The sequence below is a fragment of the Danio rerio genome, chromosome 9, assembly GCF_049306965.1.
Source record: "Danio rerio strain Tuebingen ecotype United States chromosome 9, GRCz12tu, whole genome shotgun sequence".
NCBI lineage: Eukaryota > Metazoa > Chordata > Actinopteri > Cypriniformes > Danionidae > Danio > Danio rerio.
Genome location: NC_133184.1, coordinates 21402150 through 21422053, shown reverse-complemented (window position 1 = coordinate 21422053; position 19904 = coordinate 21402150). Strand labels below are relative to the sequence as shown.

The 19904-nt window shown below is 33.2% G+C and overlaps 3 long non-coding RNA genes across 11 annotated transcripts; 1 reads left to right on the top strand and 2 right to left on the bottom strand.

Moving 5' to 3' along the window:
* The first annotated feature begins 215 nt into the window (after positions 1-215).
* LOC101883734 (uncharacterized) lies at positions 216-1963 on the top strand. Of its 9 annotated transcripts, none has more exons than XR_012385293.1 (6): positions 216-325; positions 832-898; positions 1050-1104; positions 1178-1254; positions 1412-1461; positions 1762-1963. It is a non-coding gene; the product is annotated as an uncharacterized lncRNA (long non-coding RNA). The 9 variants fall into 9 exon arrangements; XR_012385297.1 differs by having other exon boundaries at positions 829-898; positions 1050-1066; positions 1189-1254; XR_012385292.1 differs by having other exon boundaries at positions 829-898; positions 1050-1066.
* An 815-nt stretch (positions 1964-2778) lies between these two features.
* On the bottom strand, positions 2779-15290 carry LOC141376030 (uncharacterized). Its single transcript, XR_012385052.1, has 5 exons — positions 15179-15290; positions 6615-6666; positions 6228-6305; positions 5821-5875; positions 2779-4197 (listed from the first exon to the last, which is right to left on the bottom strand). It is a non-coding gene; the product is annotated as an uncharacterized lncRNA (long non-coding RNA).
* Positions 15291-16846: 1556 nt separating this feature from the next.
* Positions 16847-18438, bottom strand: LOC141376029 (uncharacterized). The gene is made up of 2 exons (XR_012385051.1): positions 18155-18438; positions 16847-17612 (listed from the first exon to the last, which is right to left on the bottom strand). It is a non-coding gene; the product is annotated as an uncharacterized lncRNA (long non-coding RNA).
* Positions 18439-19904: the final 1466 nt, after the last annotated feature.

Sequence of the window (19904 nt, the reverse complement as noted above, 5' to 3'; positions counted from 1 at the left end):
AAGGTTTCCAGAACGTCCTGGGAACGTCCCCACAACAAACACCCTAACGTTCCCTGTTAGTTCCCAACAAACACACAACGTTGCCTTAACGTAGCGACCTTCCTACAACGTTGTACCAACATTGCAAAAAGGTTGAGGATTCTACGTTGTTGCTAAAGGTTGTCACAACGATGTCATAAGGTTGCCATTTAAACATCATGAGGGTCGCATGCTTTAGGTTGTGCTTAGGTGGCGTGGACAACCACTGTACAACATTTACTGGTCACAGCTGAATCAGTTTAAATTTCAACAAGCCGTCGTCTCATTCATCAACGACCGAGGAGACGTGAGTATTGCTTTATTTCTTCATGCTAAATAAGATACATAAATCGTGAATATTCAAACAAACCTACGATTTCGACAACAATCTTTTCCAACATCACATGTTAAATCTCTCGATAAAACATTTCCTGATTATTTACCTACGCCTTGTCTTTAGTCAAATGGACAATAATGTTTTTGAAGTTCAGTTTTTTCCATATCCGTCGTGATCAGTCATTATGATACTTCATCACACAAGCCGACCCACTTTTTACAAAACACACAAAATAACTTTTAAAAACAAAGCATCTCTGTGTAGATTGCGTCCCGTTAAAGGGACAGTTCACTCAAAAATGATATGTACTCACGAATTATTTGCCCTGTAAATAATAAGTGATTCCAAAATAAAGTTTCTTTATTCTGTTGAACACTAAAGACTGTAAGCATTTACTTTCATAGTAGGAAAACACTATGGAATTAAATAGTTAGTTTTCCAGCTTTATTTAACATATCTTCTTTATTGTTTAGCAGAAAAAAAGCTAAATAAGTTTGCAACAAATAAAGGATGAGGCTAAAATGGCAGAATTGTCAGTTTTGGGTGAGCTATCCCTATAAGTTAAAGTATATAAATTAATGTTCATATGCCTAATTAATATAGATAGTAATTAAAAGGTAAGCTAGTCTAAATTTCTATTTTGATTGGTCTTTTGATGTTTTATTTAAAACCCACTCTTTTCTTTACTCAACAGGCTATTTTTACATGGAGGTACTCTTCTATTGATAATTTCTGGATTTTAATTATGCGTAAGTTGCATAAAACTCTATTGTTTAACCACTCACTGTTGTTTTCAAATTACTCATGTAACTTGTCTTTCAGAATGTTTTCAGCTGTTGAATTCACCTCAGATCAGTGTTGCTGTAATTCCTGATCTATGGAAAGAAGAATTGGATGAGGTAAGAAGTATACTACTCTATTTACTATTAAATGTAGTTATGTTACCTAAAACAGCATGTCCATAATGTGGAAAATAGATCATGCTTATGAAAAATTACTTTATTATTTTGTACAGCTGTTATTAAAATGACACTAAGTTTAACATTCCATTAACAGCGAGCAACGCCACAACTACAGGGCCTGTTCTTTCTCTTCTCATAATTTAAGTAAGTATTCGGAGACTAACTCTGACTTCTGTTAACTTAAACCTGTTTTCCCTGTAACTCTAAATTTATTTAATTGTATGTAATTTTGGTATATGATATATTATGAAAACAATAAAATAAAGTATAGGCTACATAATTACTCTGGAGATTTTATATGTAATGAAATTACAATAAATGTCTGAAACTTCAATAACTTGCTAGTCATAGTCATTTCCTGTGTAGTGCTGTTGTGTCAAGCTCTGATCTGTCCTCTCTTGTTCACTGCCTATTTTGACTTGTGTCTGCTGTGGATCTCTGAAGCTGGATTATCCGTTGAATTTGTTTCTTCCTCTGACTGCTTTCTCCATACCAACAACTACGACTGGTCTTCAGCTGCGCTCCCCGGTCTGCTGTATTCTCCAGTCCAGAGCTTCACTGCCCAGTGTTTGAATTTTAATTTATATATTTATTTATATATTTATTTACATTTTAATGATTTCTTGTTTACTTTTCTTGTTTGTTTACCCTTTAGTTTAATTATATATATATATATATATATATATATATATATATATATATATATATATATATATATATATAATCTAAACTTTATTTTATACTGTTTGCTTATAATTAGATACTGTATGTGTACTGTATGTATTAAATGTTGTGAAATATATAATAAAAAGTTTGATTATATTCATTTGTGTGGCATTTTTACACTTTAAAGTTTACACATGCAATTGTTAAATTAAATAGGAAAAATAAATGAATAATATTTCATATTTAGCAATACTGAAAAAGAATTGCTGCTTATCCTGTATTCTAGGCAGTATTGATAAACTGCCACAAAAAAAAATAATACAAGTAGTAAGAACGCCGCCTCGCGGTTGCTGAATGTCGCACGACAACGTTGCTACAGCCTTCTCACGTCTTACATTTCTACGTTGTGACAATGTAGCGAGCACGTAAGAGACAACGTTGCCTTTAAAAAAATACAACGTTGTGCAGACATCGCTACAACGTATATGTGTTTGTTGGGTTAGCCAGGAAAGTTTTCTTGACGTCAACACAACGTTCCCTGCAGGTTCTCAGAACGTTCCCGGGACGTCCCCTGCGGGTTAGCAGAATGTTCCCAGGATGTTCCCTGCAGGTTCGCGGAACGTTCCCGCGACGTCCCCTGCGGGCTTGCAGAATGTTCCCTAGATGTTCCCTGCCGGTTTGCAGAACGTTCCCGGGACGTTAGCACAACGTCCCCAGAAAGTCCCCTAAACAGTCTCTAAATGTCTGCATTAACATGCTTAAACACAAATAATCAGACCAAAGAAATTACTTTTTCCATTGTTTATTGTTCAGAAAACGCAAATAGTAAGAACAGTAAATGATACATTATATAAATAGTTTACATCTACATAAAATAGAAAGATTTTAAACAACAAAATACAAAACTGAATTGCAAATCTTTAAATTACATGAACAATATGATGCACAACTGGACAATTCTTAGAATAATTTGCAAAACTATGACATTTTAAACAACAAAAATACTAAATGTAGCTATTTGCAAATGTTGTATGAATAATAACTGGCAAATTATTAAAATAATTAGCACCTGGAAAACAATATTTATTAAAAAAATACAAATTTTAAACAACAAAATAGGTTTTCAAATGTTTACAATGTAAGAAATTACAATATGATCCATATCTGGTAAATTATTAAAATAATCAGCATTTGCAAATAAATAAATATTTTAAACAAAATAAATGCATGCATGTTTCAAGTGATAAATATTCATATATGTATGATCACTAGTAAATTACATTTAAAAATACATAAAAAATATTTTTTTTAAATAAGACATTTTAAACAACAAATGTTTCAAATATAGTGAATTGCACTAATAATAGATCCCATGACTGGTCAATTATTCAAATAATTTGCATTTGCGGAAAAAAATACATATAAATAAGACATTTTAAGCAACAAAATTGATCAGCAAATATTTTAAATGTAATAATATAAACTTTAATGTAATAAAAGAGTGGGAGAAACCTTCTAAAAACATAACAATTGTGGAAAACAAGTCACCACTTTATGTCATGAAATGTTTATTAAATCTAATATTGGAAATTTATCTGCATTGTCCGTTTACAATGTTTATAATTTTGTGGGACTTACTTAATAAACCCACTAAAAAAAGCTTGCTCAGTCAACTGTTCCAAGTAGTTAGAAAACTTTTGGCTTTGGTTTAATGTATGACAATTATTATTAGGCAATAAAATAAAATATATAGAAGATGTTACAAATATAAAGATGTTACAAAGCTCAGTGTTACAAAGCTTTACACAAATCTGTCCAGTAGAGGTCGCTAACAGACTGCCAATCACATATGCCTTTCAAAGATGTGCACGTGAGAGAACAATACAGTCTGAGTGAAGCAACTGGCATTGAAGTTAAATGTTGCTAACTATTGTTGTTTGGTGGATTTGTGCGTATTATGAACAAATCACATTTCTATTCAACAATGTGGAATAAAGCAACCGAAGTTCACTAAACTAGACTCATGCATTCCAACCAATGAACCACAGTGATCACCACCTTTAAACTAGCAACGTAGTTGAATGCTTCTCAACTCTCAGATTTCTTGCTAGTTTTTCGATTTTAAGCTGTAGGCACCAAACATGTCATTCTGATGGAACTGTCCTCATGTTTTGTGCACAGAAGCTCCAAGGATTGCTTCGCCAGGTAGTTCATCTGTAAAACAAATGTCAGTAAAAAACAACAATTATTAATTTTGACAGCAGCTGGAAGAACGGTCTACTTGTTTGCATTAAAGAGTCAAACAATCACATATTTAAATTAAATGATAAAGAGAGAGTGTAGAAGTGCACTTAAGTTCTTAGGTGCACAATCAACATACTGTGCTCAGCATATAAGTACACCACTCACAAATCTATCATTATATTTGTGCATACACATTAGATTAGTCAGTACTGAAGCCAAATCTGGGGCTTATCGAACAAAATAATTTATGATAATGGTCCAAAATTAGTACACCCAAATTTATGTTATAGAAAAATATTAAATAAAACATTTAAAAAGAGCAAAATTCAAGAGAAACAAAACATTCTACAATTTTGTAGTTTGTAAATTTTTTCAAATATGTTGCTTGAATTTAATTGTATTATCTTTCTATTTCTAAAGATGTGACTAAAACATTTAAATAAATATATCTGTTTAATAAATCTGTTTTGTTTAAATCCACCAAAATACATTACTTATATTCACTGAGAAATGGATAGAAATTCATTTTCAGAATGGGCTGTACTCAATTATGCTGAGCACTGTAGGTAATGTTTATCACAAACTCTTGTTACCACTCATCACCGTTTATGTTCTTGTGAAATCCCTTAATTATATTAATAATTATGTCTGAAAACAAACACAATGTACAAGTAACTTAAATTAATTTTTATTAGCAATTTTACCGGTACTACTGAATTATGAAACTGCATTGGGTTTTGCCTTATGGATCACAGACGTGAAAATTCAAGAGGTTATTTGAAACACTGAGGCTGTGCAATGTTGTCTTTTTTTCTTTTTCGTGTTTTCTTGTGAACTCAGATAAATAATTTTATTGTTATCTATATATCCTAAAAAAATGTAACAATGTACAATGTAAATGTAGGTCCAATATAAATTACAAAAATAAATATTCATATTTTTGCATTAAACAATTTAAGAAAATATTAATTACTTTAAATTGTTGCATTATTAAATTAGTTCACCTAAGAAAATATATATTTGTTAACATTTACTCACCCTCATGTTGTCCGAACCCCCAAGACCTTTGTTAATATTCTGAACAAATTATGATATTTTAAATTAAATCTGAGACTCCCTCATCAATAGACAGCAAGGGTTCAGAGACACTCAAAGTCCAGAAAAGGCACTAAAAAAACTCTTAAAACAGACCGTGTGCCTTAAGATGTTCAAACTGAATATTATCAAGTAAAGGAGAAGAAACTGTTTAATAAAGTTATTATTCTTGTTTTATGTGTGCAAAAAAACCTATTCTCATAGCTTCATAATATTTTGATTGAACCACTGAAGACATATGGTCTGAGGATTTGTTTGGGTTCCTTTTCTGGATTTTGAAACTTTAACCTTGCTGTTGATGGAGGATGAGAGAGCTCTTAGATTTAATCTAAAATATCATAATTTGTGTTCTAAAGATGAACAAATGTTTGAAATGAAACAAAGATGAGAAATTAATGGCGTAACCTACGTTTCTTTATGAACTAATCTTTTAATTAGATTTAAATACAAGTTATTCTTATATTAAATATGTTTATGAACATCAGTGAAAAAAAGTACCTGTATGTACATCAAAAAAATGCAGAAACTTTTGCCTGGATGGATCTTTGTTTATCTGCAAGTGAAAAAAAGAAAAGACTAATGAAAATGATTTAAATATTGTACATAACCCATATGTTTGGGTCTGGAGGAGGTCAATTCGACTCCAGGGCTGTGCACTGATTGTGTAAATGAAAAATTGACCCAAAACAAATGATTATGACTGACTAAAATTGACAATGAAAAATTCGCAAATGTGCTTCAACTGGCTTACCAAGAGCCATGGAAATGAAGAAAAAAAAATACTGTTTTAAAAAGGTTTAATAATCCAGCAGTGATTACTGGCTAATCAATATCGAAGGGTTTCTCAAACTTGAAAGCTCACGCTACGCAATCTTGCAGGGATTTGCTGTAACACACTACTGTACCTGGCAGATTGTTGTAACACTGGAGATCTTGATCAGCTGATTCATCTCTGCTTAACTGGGGCTGGATGGAGATCAGTACTGAAAAGAGAAAAAAGAAACAGATATTATTTGTGGTATACCCCTAAAAATGAGAACGTGCAATGATATCTGAAAATGCACAAGATGATAAGAAGAGTAATGCATCCAGAGAGACTTTTCAATTCAATTAAAAAACAAGATTTTAACATTTATTTTGATGATTTAAATGAAATTGAATATAATTATGACATTACTTGGTTGGGTTTACAGGATATAATATATATTCTGTACATTAGAAATCATTATGTCTATGAAAGTTTCTTATAAAGCATATAATCACGCGTGTGTGTGTGTCAAACCTATACATACAAGGCCAATGAGTCTCTCTTCTCCCAGCTTGTCACAAAAGCCTAGACTTTGCCTACAAAAAGAGATGATGTTAATTACTGTACGTCCTAATATTATCTGTTTAGCCTTTGTAAATAGCACACTTCTGAATATCTGAGTGAAGCTGGTTAAATGTCAGTGCATTTTTTATGATAACGTTACAGATAACATTATTGTACTTACGTTGCCATTCTACAATATACCAGCTCATATGGCCACCTCGAAGGTTTGGTTGAAGAGCAGTTAAACAATAAATCAAACTAACACCATTATGTCTGCAAAATGGTTTAAGTTAATCGATTTGTGTGGTTGTAGAAGATAATATAACGTTAGCCTCAGAAAACGGACTCTGAAGTGGCTAACGTAACGAGTTGACCGTTATAAATTAACCGTTTGCTTTTAAATAGCAAGTACCGTACAATGTGATTAATGGTCTCATTAACCTTTACATTCAGTATAATAGCTTCTGTTTATGAACAAATTCAAAAGGATTTTGAAAAAGTCCTAAAAAAAAATACTGAAATCAAAAGACAACTGATACCTTTTTTTTTATTATTTGCAAAAAAACAGTTGACAAGTTTGTAACAATATTTGTTTACAATGCAGAATATGAATTACATTGTCAATGAAAAGAGATATGAGAGAGAAAGACAGAAAAAAAAAAGAATAAAGAACATGATATAAACTTGAGGGTATGACATTTAAGAATCAAGAACAGAACATAAATTAAAGTCATTACAAAATGAAATAGTTATGTTTGCTTTCTTATTTTTAGATAAAGAAATTAATTGTATATAATGACTAAATTCTTGCAAAAACACAGGAAAATATGGTTTAGTATTAGTAAATTTGCATTTGTGGATATGGAATTTACAAAGAAAATAAATTAAATTTATAACAAAACAAGCATTTCTCTTAGTAGGGGCAGATTCATAATAACCAAAAACAATTTCTTTAAAAGTAACAGAAACATCTTGTTGTATATTATCATTAATAAATAATCCAATATGTTTCCAAAATTGTACAGCATAATTACACTCCCAAAATAAATGAAAAACAGTTTCAGTATGAAATTGACAAAATGAACATTTTACATCAATATTAGAATTAAACTTTTTCAAAAATTGTTTTATAGGATAAAATTTGTTGATCAATTTAAAACACACCTCTTTGACCTTGTTGGTGAGAAAATATTTTTGTTGCAAAGACCATATTTTTTCCCATATCAAATCTCTATAGATATTATTCCAATAAGAGATTACAGGGGACAATGTAGCAACTTTTTCAATAAAAAGAGATCTAATTTTGTAATTTCTATCTTTTTTGTTTGAAAAACAAATTTTACCCACAAATGTTTCTGTCGGATCAGAAAGGTACACTTTTTTAGGAGTGAGATGAATGGTACTTTTGAAGAGCATAGTAATTCCTGATGTTATAGCTCCCATAAAAATGGCGAAATTTTTTGGACTTACTGGTATGTTATACTCGGAAATAAATTCAAAGTAATTCATTAAAAAACCTCTGTTGTTAAATAACTGACTAACCAAAAGCAAACCATTGTTAAACCAATCACTGAAAAACAAAGATTTATTTTTATATAAAATTTTTTGGTTATTCCAAATAGAAAATGTGTGAGGAGTAAAATTGTGTTTATAAATTAAAGTCCAGGCCAGAAGTACTTGTTGATGGAAATTTGAAAGTTTAACAGGAATTTTGGTTATGTTATAATTACACATCAATAAAAACTTAATGCCTCCAACAACAGAAAATACCTGTTTTGGGAAAATATTCCAAATTGAGTCTTCTTTATGTAGATACTGGTTAAGCCAATTAATTTTGAAAGTATAATTTGAAGAGCAGAAATCAATACAGTTAAGACCTCCTTTATTATACGAATTTATTATAACAGTCTTTTTCATATAGTGGCATTTATTTTTCCAGACAAAGTCTGTTAAAGTTTTATCAATTAGTTTGCATGTAGGCTTATCTACGTACAGAGATTGAGCTGCATAAGAAAGACGAGACAGGCCCTCTGCTTTGGTGAGCAAAATTCTTCCTTTAATAGACAGATCTCTTTGAAGCCAACTATTCAATTTTCTTTTAGTTTTTGCAACAATTGGATTAAAGTTAGCATCACATCTATTTTTATCGTTAGTTATATTTATGCCAAGGTAAGATACTGAGTTTTTAACAGCTATTCCACAAATTGAGGAAACACCACAATTTTTAATGGGAAGTAATTCACATTTATTTAAATTAAGATTTAAACCAGATGCATTGGAAAATGTTTGTAGAGTATTTAATGCAGCCGCCACTTGAGATGAATCTTTTAAAAACAATGTTGTGTCATCTGCTAGTTGACTTATAATTAATTCTGTACTTCCAATAGTAATTCCTTTTAAATTACTCCTTTTGATATGTAAATTAAGAAACTGTACTGCAATTAAAAACAAATAAGGTGATACTGGGCATCCCTGCCTTACTCCACGATGTAAAAAAAATCTTGGGGAAGTACCACTACTTAACTTAATAGAGGTATTTATGTTTTTATATAACATTTTAATCATTTTACAAAAAGTAACACCAAACCCAATTTCTTTAAGCGCTTGAAATAAAAAACCATGTTCTAAAGTGTCAAAGGCTTTATAATAATCCAAAAAAAATATGAAACTGTCTCCATCAATCATATCTGAATAGTCTAGGATATCTAAAATTAATCTTATGCTTTTGACACTGTCAACCACCAGATCCTGCTATCTACGCTAGAGTCACTGGGCGTTGCGGGCACTGTTATACAATGGTTCAGATCTTACCTCTCTGACAGGTCATTCAGGGTGTCTTGGAGGGGAGAGGTGTCCAACCTACAGCATCTAAACACTGGGGTACCTCAAGGCTCTGTTCTTGGGCCACTTCTCTTCTCCATCTACACATCATCTCTAGGACCAGTCATCCAGAGACATGGATTCTCCTACCACTGCTATGCTGATGACACCCAGCTATACCTCTCTTTTCATCCTGATGATCCCTCGGTTCCAGCTCGTATCTCAGCCTGCCTGTTGGATATTTCACACTGGATGAAAGATCATCATCTTCAGCTGAACCTCGCAAAAACGGAAATGCTTGTAGTTTCTGCCAACCCGACTCTACACCATAACTTTTCAATCCAGATGGATGGGGCAACCATTACTGCATCCAAAATGGTGAAAAGCCTTGGAGTAACGATTGATGACCAACTAAACTTCTCTGACCACATTTCTAGAACTGCTCGATCGTGCAGATTTGCACTCTATAACATCAGAAAGATCCGACCCTTCTTATCTGAACATGCAGCTCAACTCCTTGTTCAAGCTCTTGTTCTCTCCAAACTGGATTACTGCAACTCTCTACTAGCTGGGCTTCCAGCTAACTCTATCAAGCCTCTTCAACTGCTCCAGAATGCAGCAGCACGAGTTGTCTTCAATGAACCTAAACGAGCACATGTCACTCCGCTGCTAGTCCGTTTGCACTGGCTGCCAGTTGCTGCTCGCATCAAATTCAAAACTCTGATGTTTGCCTACAAAGTGACTTCTAGCCTAGCACCTTCTTATCTGCACTCACTTCTGCAGATCTATGTGCCCTCCAGAAACTTGCGTTCTGTGAATGAACGTCGCCTCGTGGTTCCATCCCAAAGAGGGAAAAAATCACTTTCGCGAACGCTTACGCTCAATCTGCCCAGTTGGTGGAATGAACTCCCTAACTGCATCAGAACAGCAGAGTCACTCGCTATTTTCAAGAAACGACTAAAAACGCAACTATTTAGTCTCCACTTCACTTCCTAATCTGCAATTGCCTCTTTGAATATCACACTAACTGTACAAAAAAAAAAAAAAAAAAAAAAAAACTACTAACACTTCCCTTCTTAGACTTTACAGACCTGAAACTTGCCTTTAGTACTTATTCATTGTTGCTCTTAGTTGTGTAAATTGCTTCCTTGTCCTCATTTGTAAGTCGCTTTGGATAAAAGCGTCTGCTAAATGACTAAATGTAAATGTAAATCTTATGTTATTAGATATATGTCTATTTGGCATAAAGCCTGACTGAGTTTCATCAATAATAGAAGGTAAAATGACTTTTAATCTTTTAGCTAAAACTATAGCAATTATTTTGTAGTCGTTGTTCAACAAAGTTATTGGACGCCAATTATCTAATAAATTCGATCTTTATTTGGTTTGGGGATTAGCGTAATCAAACCTTGGCATAAAGTAGGTGGGAGAAAAGAGTTATCTGTACTTTCCTTATAAACACTTAACAAGAAGGGAGCAATATTTTTACTAAACATATGGTAAAATTCTGAAATGAAACCATCAGTGCCAGGAGATTTATTCCGTTTTAATGATTTAATTGCTTCTTCAACTTCTGTTAATGTGATTGGAGCTTCAAGAAAAGCCTGATCAGCATTCTCCAATTTTTTTTACACAAGATAATGTTTCGAAAAAATCTAAAGCATTTTGTTTATTAAATTTAGAGGTGTACAAATCATTATAAAACTTAGCACAAAAATTAGCAATAGTCTTCTGGTCTTCACATATTGATTGATTAATTATAAGTTTTTCAATTAGATTTTTTTGCTGTTGTTGCTTTTCCAATCTAAAAAAATAAGAAGAATTCTGCTCACCTTCTTCCAACCATCTTTTCCGTGATCTAATAAATGCTCCCTCTGCTTTTTCCTGATAGATTTGATCTAATTTATTTTGATAATGGGTAAATTCAACCTTTTCACTATCAGACAAAATAGTTTTAGATAGAAAATCAGAAATTTTGCATATTATAATATTTTAATTTTCTTTTCTTTCTTTCGCTAATTTACTGCTAAATGTTCTTAAAAACTTTCTGATTTCATATTTTGCTAACTCCCAATTCTTTCCAAAAACATTTTCCTCGTTTGCTTTTTTCCAGTACTTGCAAATTATAAATTCGATTTTTTCATTTACTTCTTTATAGTTAAGCAATGAACAATTTAATTTCCAGTAAGAATTTATTCTACATAAGTTGGCAGTTTCTGAAAAAGGAATAGTTATCGAAATGCATCTGTGATCAGAAAAGGGTGATGGAATAATGTCTGAATTAGCCTTATTTAAATCTCTTGAGATAAGCCACAAATCTATACGGGATTGTCTGGAAAGAGAGTTATTTCCCCATGTGAAACATTTTTGATTAGGATGAGTGTCTCTCCAATTATCAACTAAACAGAATCGTTCAATGAAAGTTTTAAAATAAAGATTTGAGTTATCAGGTGATTTTGGAGGCCATCTGTCTAACCTATTATCCAATGCAACATTAAAATCTCCGCCAAGGATTAAAAAAGCATTTGGGTATTTAGTAAGTAATTTCAAAATGTGTTGTTCTATTAGATCAAGAAGTTTTTCATTTTCTTTTTGTTGATTAAACCCATAAATATTAACAATGATAAACATTGATTTGGATATTTCAGTTACAAGACAAATATAATGGCCATTTGAGTCACATTCAGAGCAAATAATTTTCCCATTAAATTGATTTTTAAGGATGCAAACACCAGGGGCCTCATGTACGAAGACTTGCGTGGAAATCTTACTGAAACATTGCGTACGCACAAAGCTGTAAATGTGCGTACGCAGAAAAAAATTCAGATGTATGAAACACTGCGTACGCCGAATCTCACGCATATTCTTTTGTACATCTGAATGAACGTGAATCTGAGCGCAACATGCACGAGCACAAAACCCCTCCCTGCCTCCTCCCCCGTATGAATATGCTAATGACTATGCTAATGGCAAAACCCAACGAAAAAGCAACGGCAAAATCAAGCAAAAAGAGAAACTTTGAACAGAATGTGAAATGGAGGTGCTGCTTTCGGAGGTAACGTTAGACCGGAGAAAAGCGGTGTTATTTGCAAGTTTGTTCTCCGGAATTAACAACAAAAGAAAAAAATAGAGTAGGAGAGTTTAGCTGATACGGTTAACACAGTTGGGTCTGAACATCGCACTGAGTGCATTTAAAATAGAAATAGTGTGATTTATATCTGTGAAATGTTGCAGTACCCTTAGCAGTCTCAGTGGCGCACCTCATAAGAAACATGTGATCATGTACTGACACGTTCGAGCATAAACTCGGCTCGAATCCAGCGTCTGATGAACTCTTTCTTCTTTTTTTCCCCGCTACATATCAGATTTTGACCACTATTTATCACGAGAAAGACAAGTAGGAATCATCAATAAGTTTGTGCATCATATTTTATTTGCACATTTATTGAATGGAAATATTTCTGATTCACGCATGCAAATTCATCTTCAGATAGTGTCTTTATAGCAATGTGTGTGCGGTAGATCGCTCAGATTACATTGGGAAAACAGGCAACCGCTGCAAATTGTGCTTTAATGTTTAGCTGGTCAACTGTATGGTATGGAAATCTTACATACCTGCTAGATGAACCCGTCTCATACAGCTGCCATTGCAAGGATCAGACACTTTGTAGAGAAGAATTTAACACAACTGCCTCTAGGAGTCGCCAATGAAAATAAAACAGACACGCACAAAAAATGTGCGTACGCCAGCCAGAAAGCTGCCGTGAAGCTGCGCACATTCCCACGTTCAGTTCATTGTTAGTAAATCCAAACGTGAGCGATTCTGAGCGTGAAACCTGGCGTACGCAAAGTTTTTGTGCGTACGCAGCGTTGATACATGAGGCCCCAGATGATTTGTTTGTACCATGAGCCATCCATAAATCTAAACCCCACTGAGATCTCCAAAAATTATAGTCCTCTTTTACAGAATGACATTCTTGCAAAAAACAAAAATCAGTTTTAAACTTTTTCATATACAAAAATATAGCTTTTCTTTTTAGAGTATTTCTTAACCCTCGTGTATTAAATGAAATTATAGAAAGAGACATAACAAAGAAGATATAACCTAGAATATTAAACTAGATTATTCTCAAAAAAGGATTTGCAAAGCTACATTCAGAACGATGAGAACTGCAAACTCTATATGAACTATAAAAATAATGTAGTGTTAATTAAGGTGCATAAATTTTACATCAAAGAACAAAAAATGTTTTGTAAATCAGATTAAATTACTAAAGTATAGAAGCTACTCAGTTGAACAATTTTACTTTAGCCCATAAAGTTTTTATAGACTATATTCAGTGATATATTTTTTTTTCAGGTGTGTTAATAGAAAAGTAAGAAAAAAGAATAAATAAATAAAATTGTAAAGTCAAATTCTAAATTGAGGCCCTTTTTGTAAAATACCCCTTTACTATTGGCTTAACTGTGTAAAAAATAAGAGATTAGCGAAGTAAACTATTAAATCAGTTTTAATTGTCCTAAAAAGGCCATCAATTTAACAAAAAGAAATTTTTTTTTTTAACCAACTTAATATTAACATCACACACCTTCCCATGTAAAGTCTCAAGCAGGAGGGAATATTTCGTTTCCCTCTACGAAAGCCCTACTTCCGATGAAGTATGCTCGTTTATTATCTTTTCTTGCTTTCTCCACTGCTGGCCATAGTTTGTTTCTTCTTTCTTTGTCTGCAAGGGATAAGTCTTCTGATATTTTAATGTTATTTTCGCGCAAAAAGGCAGAGTCCTTTGCTGCACGCCAAACAGCATCGCGAAAGAAACGGGAAGCAAATTGTAGAATAATTCCTCTGTTCTTGTTTGGTTGCTTGCGACCTAACCGGTGTACAGTGTCGACAGCGCTGGAGAGTCTGTCCTTGTCCTCTGGTAAGAGATGCTGACAAACGTCTATAACCCTACCACGAACATCCTCTCTTTCATTTTCCGGAATGCCGTGCATCCTGAGATTCCACCGCCGCGAGTAACTTTCTAACTGTGACAGCCTTCGGTCGTGTCCCACGCACGTTTCCTCTACCTTATTCAGTGTGGATTCCATCACTCCGTACTTGTTTTTCAGATGGTTAACCTCAGCACTCACAAATTCGATAGCTTCTTTCACACTTGTAATTTGTTTTGTATTTTCATTAATTACCTCCTTCATGGAGGTAATCGCTCTTGTGTTTTCTCCGATCACATTTTCTAAAGCATCAGAACGGGTGTTTATTAATTGAGAAAGAGCTCCGAGTTGGGAGAGAATGGCAACCTCCGAACTTTCAGTTTTCCGTTATTTTGTAGCAGGTGATTTGCATGGAGTTTCTGGAAGTGCAGGGAATTCTTCCTCACACATCATAAATTCGTCAAAGTCCACACTAATTTTTGAATAATTGTGTAATTTTTCCGTTTTATAACTACATGAGGCTCCCATCGTTTCACTCACGCTACTGCCAACATTAGCAGCGTTAGCTATCCCCGGAGACACGTTTTTGTTCTTCCTTTTCTCCGATTTACCCATCTTATCACAAACAGAGACTAAATCTGTAGTATTTATATTATATTCTCTCTTTGCACAGAGTAAAATAGCTTTCAACTAATAACACTATTAGCCAATTACAATGTTTGAGCTTACAGAGCACATCGATTTGCTTGTTGTTAGAGCGCCATCTTGGTCGGAACCCCAGACAATTCCTACCTGATTAGCGCAGCTGGCCGACAATGTCATGAAGCTGGAGTTGGCGTGTGAGTGACAGGTCTTCCGTGCGGAGCTCCAGCCGCCCGTCATTGGTTTGAATTAATCACGTGATACAGACGACGTCGACGACGCATATAAATTATTATATCTAAATGACATTACTAAATATTTTTAAATAAAATAATAAATCAAGTGATTTTATTACTAAAACAAAGTCCAGAAACAAAAAATAAATAAATAATTAATATTTAAAAACACACATGGGTGTTTGTACAATAATAAAAAACGATCTGGGAAGGCTCTCTCTAGGTTAGGAAAATAATACACAGAAATAACGTACAGGGAACATTCTGGGAAGGTTCTCTTGGTTATAAAATAAAACATGAAAATAACCTACAAAGAACGTTCTGAGAAGGTTCTCTACATGTTATGAAAATAAAACCAACAAATAACCTATAGGGAACGTTCTGAGAAAGTTCTCTTGGTTATAAAATAAACCCCCAAAAGTAACCTACAGGGAACGTTTTGGTAAGGTTCTCTCATGGTTATGAAAAAAAAACCCATGAATAAAACCTAGAGGGGACGTTCTGGGAAGGTTCTGTCTATGTTACGACAATAAAACCAACAAATAACCTACAGAGAACGTTCTGAGAAGGTTCTCTTTTGGTTATAAAATAAATCCCAAAATTAACCTACATGGAACGTTCTGGGAAGGTTCTCTCAATGTTACAAAAATAAAACCAACAAATAACCTACAGGGAACGTTCTAAAAAGGTTCTCTTTTGGTTATAAAATAAATCCCAAACTTAACCTACAGGAAACGTTCTGGGAAGGTTCTCTCAATGTTATGTTAAAAAAAACCTAAATAAAACCTAGAGGGAACGTTCTGGGAAGGTTCTCTGTAGGTTATAAAATAACCATCGAAAATACCCTGCAGGGAACGTTCTGGGAAGGTTATATTTTGGTTACCAAAAAAATAACCTACAGAGAACGTTCCCGGAACGTTCTTATTTGGTTACCGACAAAATAACCAAATGGGAACCATATGGGAACGTTAGGGGAAGGTTATGTGTTTGCTGGGATCTAATACTTACATTTACAAACTATTGGAGATGTTTGTATCCAAAGTATTTTACAAATATGAACCATATGTAATGAAAGCAACAGAACAAAAAAAATTAAATACTAATATTATTTTATTTAGTCAAATACATTGAGTGCATAGAGAACAACATTAAATAAAATAAACATTAGATAAAATAATACACCCAAATATTAAGATATGTTAAACACAAATAGAGATATTATGATAAAAGCTGAAAACCTGTAACTACTGACTTCCATTGTATTTGTTGGTTTTTCTACAATTTCAATTACAGATTTTCAGCTTTATTTATGATATCTTTATTAGTGTAAAGAGAAAAAATAAACTCATAAAGGTTTAGAACCACTTGATGACAGGTAAATAGTAAGTCACTTTAAATTTGTGGGTGAACTATTTAGCTCAAACTACTGATTGACTTATTGTTTAACTTTAAGTAAAAACACTTGTCTCAGTTCTTTAAAGGATTATTTAGTTCAAGTAATAACTGCTTACCTTGTGTTTAGTTCTGATGTACCAGTTTTGTGATTGTGAAGAACATCAACAATAAATGAGTTAACTGCACATTTTAAGTCATCCTCCATTTATTTGCATTTATACAATTTATATTTTTATTCAGGCACTGAGGGAAAAGTCATTTCTGGAGGAATGCCCCATACTGTTTACATAAGACAGGATGAAACATCAGCAAAACACACTCATACATACAGTGAAAGAAAACAAAGTTACAAAAATGCAAAGGATTTTTTTTAAATAATGTATCAATTATGCACAAAAAACATTTATACACCTGGGCTTTTAACTCTTGACATCTACAGCTCTTCTACACTACAAGTGAACGTTGCTTTGTTTGACAGTTACAATCCTTTGCTGTAATGTGACATCTTCACCTTCCTAAGGGAGTATCATGTTTATGGCTCAGTGCTTGTTATTAAGATTTTGTGTTTTTTTTTTTTTTTACTGTTTGGTAATTTAGCATCATTCTTGTTACAAAATCCATCAGACATCCTGTATTCTTCAAGTTCACACAGCAGCTGTCAGTTTTCCTCCAACAGGTGGTTTATTTCTACACACGTCCATACACAGTTTACATTCAGTATGTCTCAGCTACCTCCTTAGTGTTGTGTGTCTTCTCATCAGTGTCTCTCACCATCTTCAACCTCAAGTGTCTCCTTCTCAGCATGTTGGTCGTCCACATCTTCAGCTGACTGCAGTGTTGGTTTTCTTTCCCTCCTCTAAGTTTGTCTTGCAGAGTGTGGAGTGTCTGTCTGTGTAGTTTCTGTGTGGCCCAGATGTAGAGATGCTGCTCAGTCTGGGTCATATGCAGCTTGGCTGGCAATGACAAAGTTAGAAATATATATACAGCAAAAATATAACACAAAAAGAATAAGTAAAAAATATATGTACTATAATGCTACATGCTTATGAAAAATATGACATTTTAGCATAAGAAACCTGAATTGAATTTTGAACTTTTAAGCATTAACTTTGTCATCCAATATATTGATATTTTTTCGACAGTGGAAAAGAACAGGGTTTTTTAACTGCAGTTTCATGAAGTTCCAGTCTGGAGATTTAAAACATTAAAGGGAATGATTTCAACAAAAAACTGTATTTGTTTTCAGAAAAAGCACAGTCGAAAATGTACTTTTTGTCAGGGAGTGAGTACATCAGCAAATCTAAGTTGTAAAAAAGTATTTTACAATATTTTCCCAATCAAATACTTTACAATCTTAAATCTTAGCACTTAGTTGATTCGTAAATATTTAAATGCAGTTACTCCCAAAACTAAAGTGTTACACTGAATTAATAAAATTATTTGAAGCTCAAGCAATGACAGTTGTAAAGTTACTTAAATATTTTTTCGTACTTACCTTTGTGATAATGTTGAGAGCATAAACGGAGAAATAAAAATACATTTTGCGTCTCAATGCAGCTGGCCAGGACACCCGGTGCATCTGTTGTTACCGCTACAGTCTGTCAATATACTTTCTCCCGAGCGGGAAATTTAAAATATCTGTCGTCGTGATCATTTATTACCTTTTCGAGCGTGTGATTTACTATTACAGCCCTTAACGCAACAAGAACGTAACACTGTGTTTACTCTGCGAAAGACGCTAAAGCCACATAACAGCTCACGTTAACTCGGATACAACACAAATGGCGGCTATGTCCCACAATGCAAATCGGTGTTTATGACGGTGACGTCACCTGACAAAGACCGTATGGGTTTAATATATGGAAGGCCGTTGGGGCCAAAACGTCTGCAACAAAAGTGTTAACGCGTAATTGCGTGTTAACACGTAATTTACGCGTTAACACGTCATTTACGCGTTAACACGTTGGTACGTGTTAACACGTCATTTACGTGTTAACACGCAATTTACGTGTTAACACGTTTTTTTTAACTAGTCTCATTTTTAAAGTGCTATCATTTACTCATTTCTCCAATTAACCTACTTATTATAATATGTGTAAAGTAATTTCACTTAAATCACAATAAATGTTTTGCAGTCAATGATCTGTAGCAGATATTTAGCATTATGAAAGGCCAGACATCTTCTGTAATGTTATGTTTGATGGCATAATAATGTAAAATAATAATGTTTGTTATTCAGCTGCTGAGATTTCTTTGAAATATGTGTGCAGAGAAATCAGAATGAGATTAATTTGACAAGTGTGTGCAAACACACTTTTTTCAGGAACACAAACATACAGTATATACAAATCAACACAAGAACACAGAATGACATAAGTGGATAAAGTAAATAATAAAACATTGGTTACAAAATCATATACAGTAAGGGTTGTGTATATGTATGACTAAAAACAAGTAGCAACTAATCTAATAAAAAAGATCTATAGAGATAAAGATGTGAGATCTGGAGGTTGGGCAGGTGCAAAGCAATAATCCTCTCTGCTGTCCTGACTGTCCACTGCAGTCTTCTTGTGTCTGATTTGGTGATTTCTAGATGGCACTTAAGAGTTTTTTTTTTATTTGAACTTTATACATTTATTGTTTGCAAAACTTTACACTATATACTTTTGGTCTCTGTACTGGAAGCTCCAAATCACCAAGACAAAACACTCTTGTGTGCAAACAATTGACAATAAATAATTGACAAGTTTTGATAAAACTGTAAGCTCTTTTCTGCCTGGTAAGAAAAGCCCAAGTTATGATATACCAAATCAAAATTACAAGACAAAAAGTCGAAATAATGATTTATTAACTCAAAATATGACTAAAATCTGTAGAAATGACATAACGACAATAGATGGCGACAAATCACCATCTAAATGTGTAACTTAATTCTCTAAAGATGATTAATCTAATCAAACTTTTTTTTTCTTTTTAAAAGAGTTATTGAATCTTAAACTGAATGTCATTTTTTTCATTCATTAGCTTGTTTATGAAAACTGCATGCAAGAACTTAAACTCAAATGGTCCATGGTAATTTTGTCAAATAACTTTGCAATGTAGTGGGTAACACATGCAGTTTAGGTCAATTCAATATGAAGTGAATTTAAAATAATATTTCCCACATTATCTTTAACTAACCAAGGACATTTTCACAGTATTATGCCACAGTATCCAATAAAACAAAAAATCTTCTGGAGTAATAA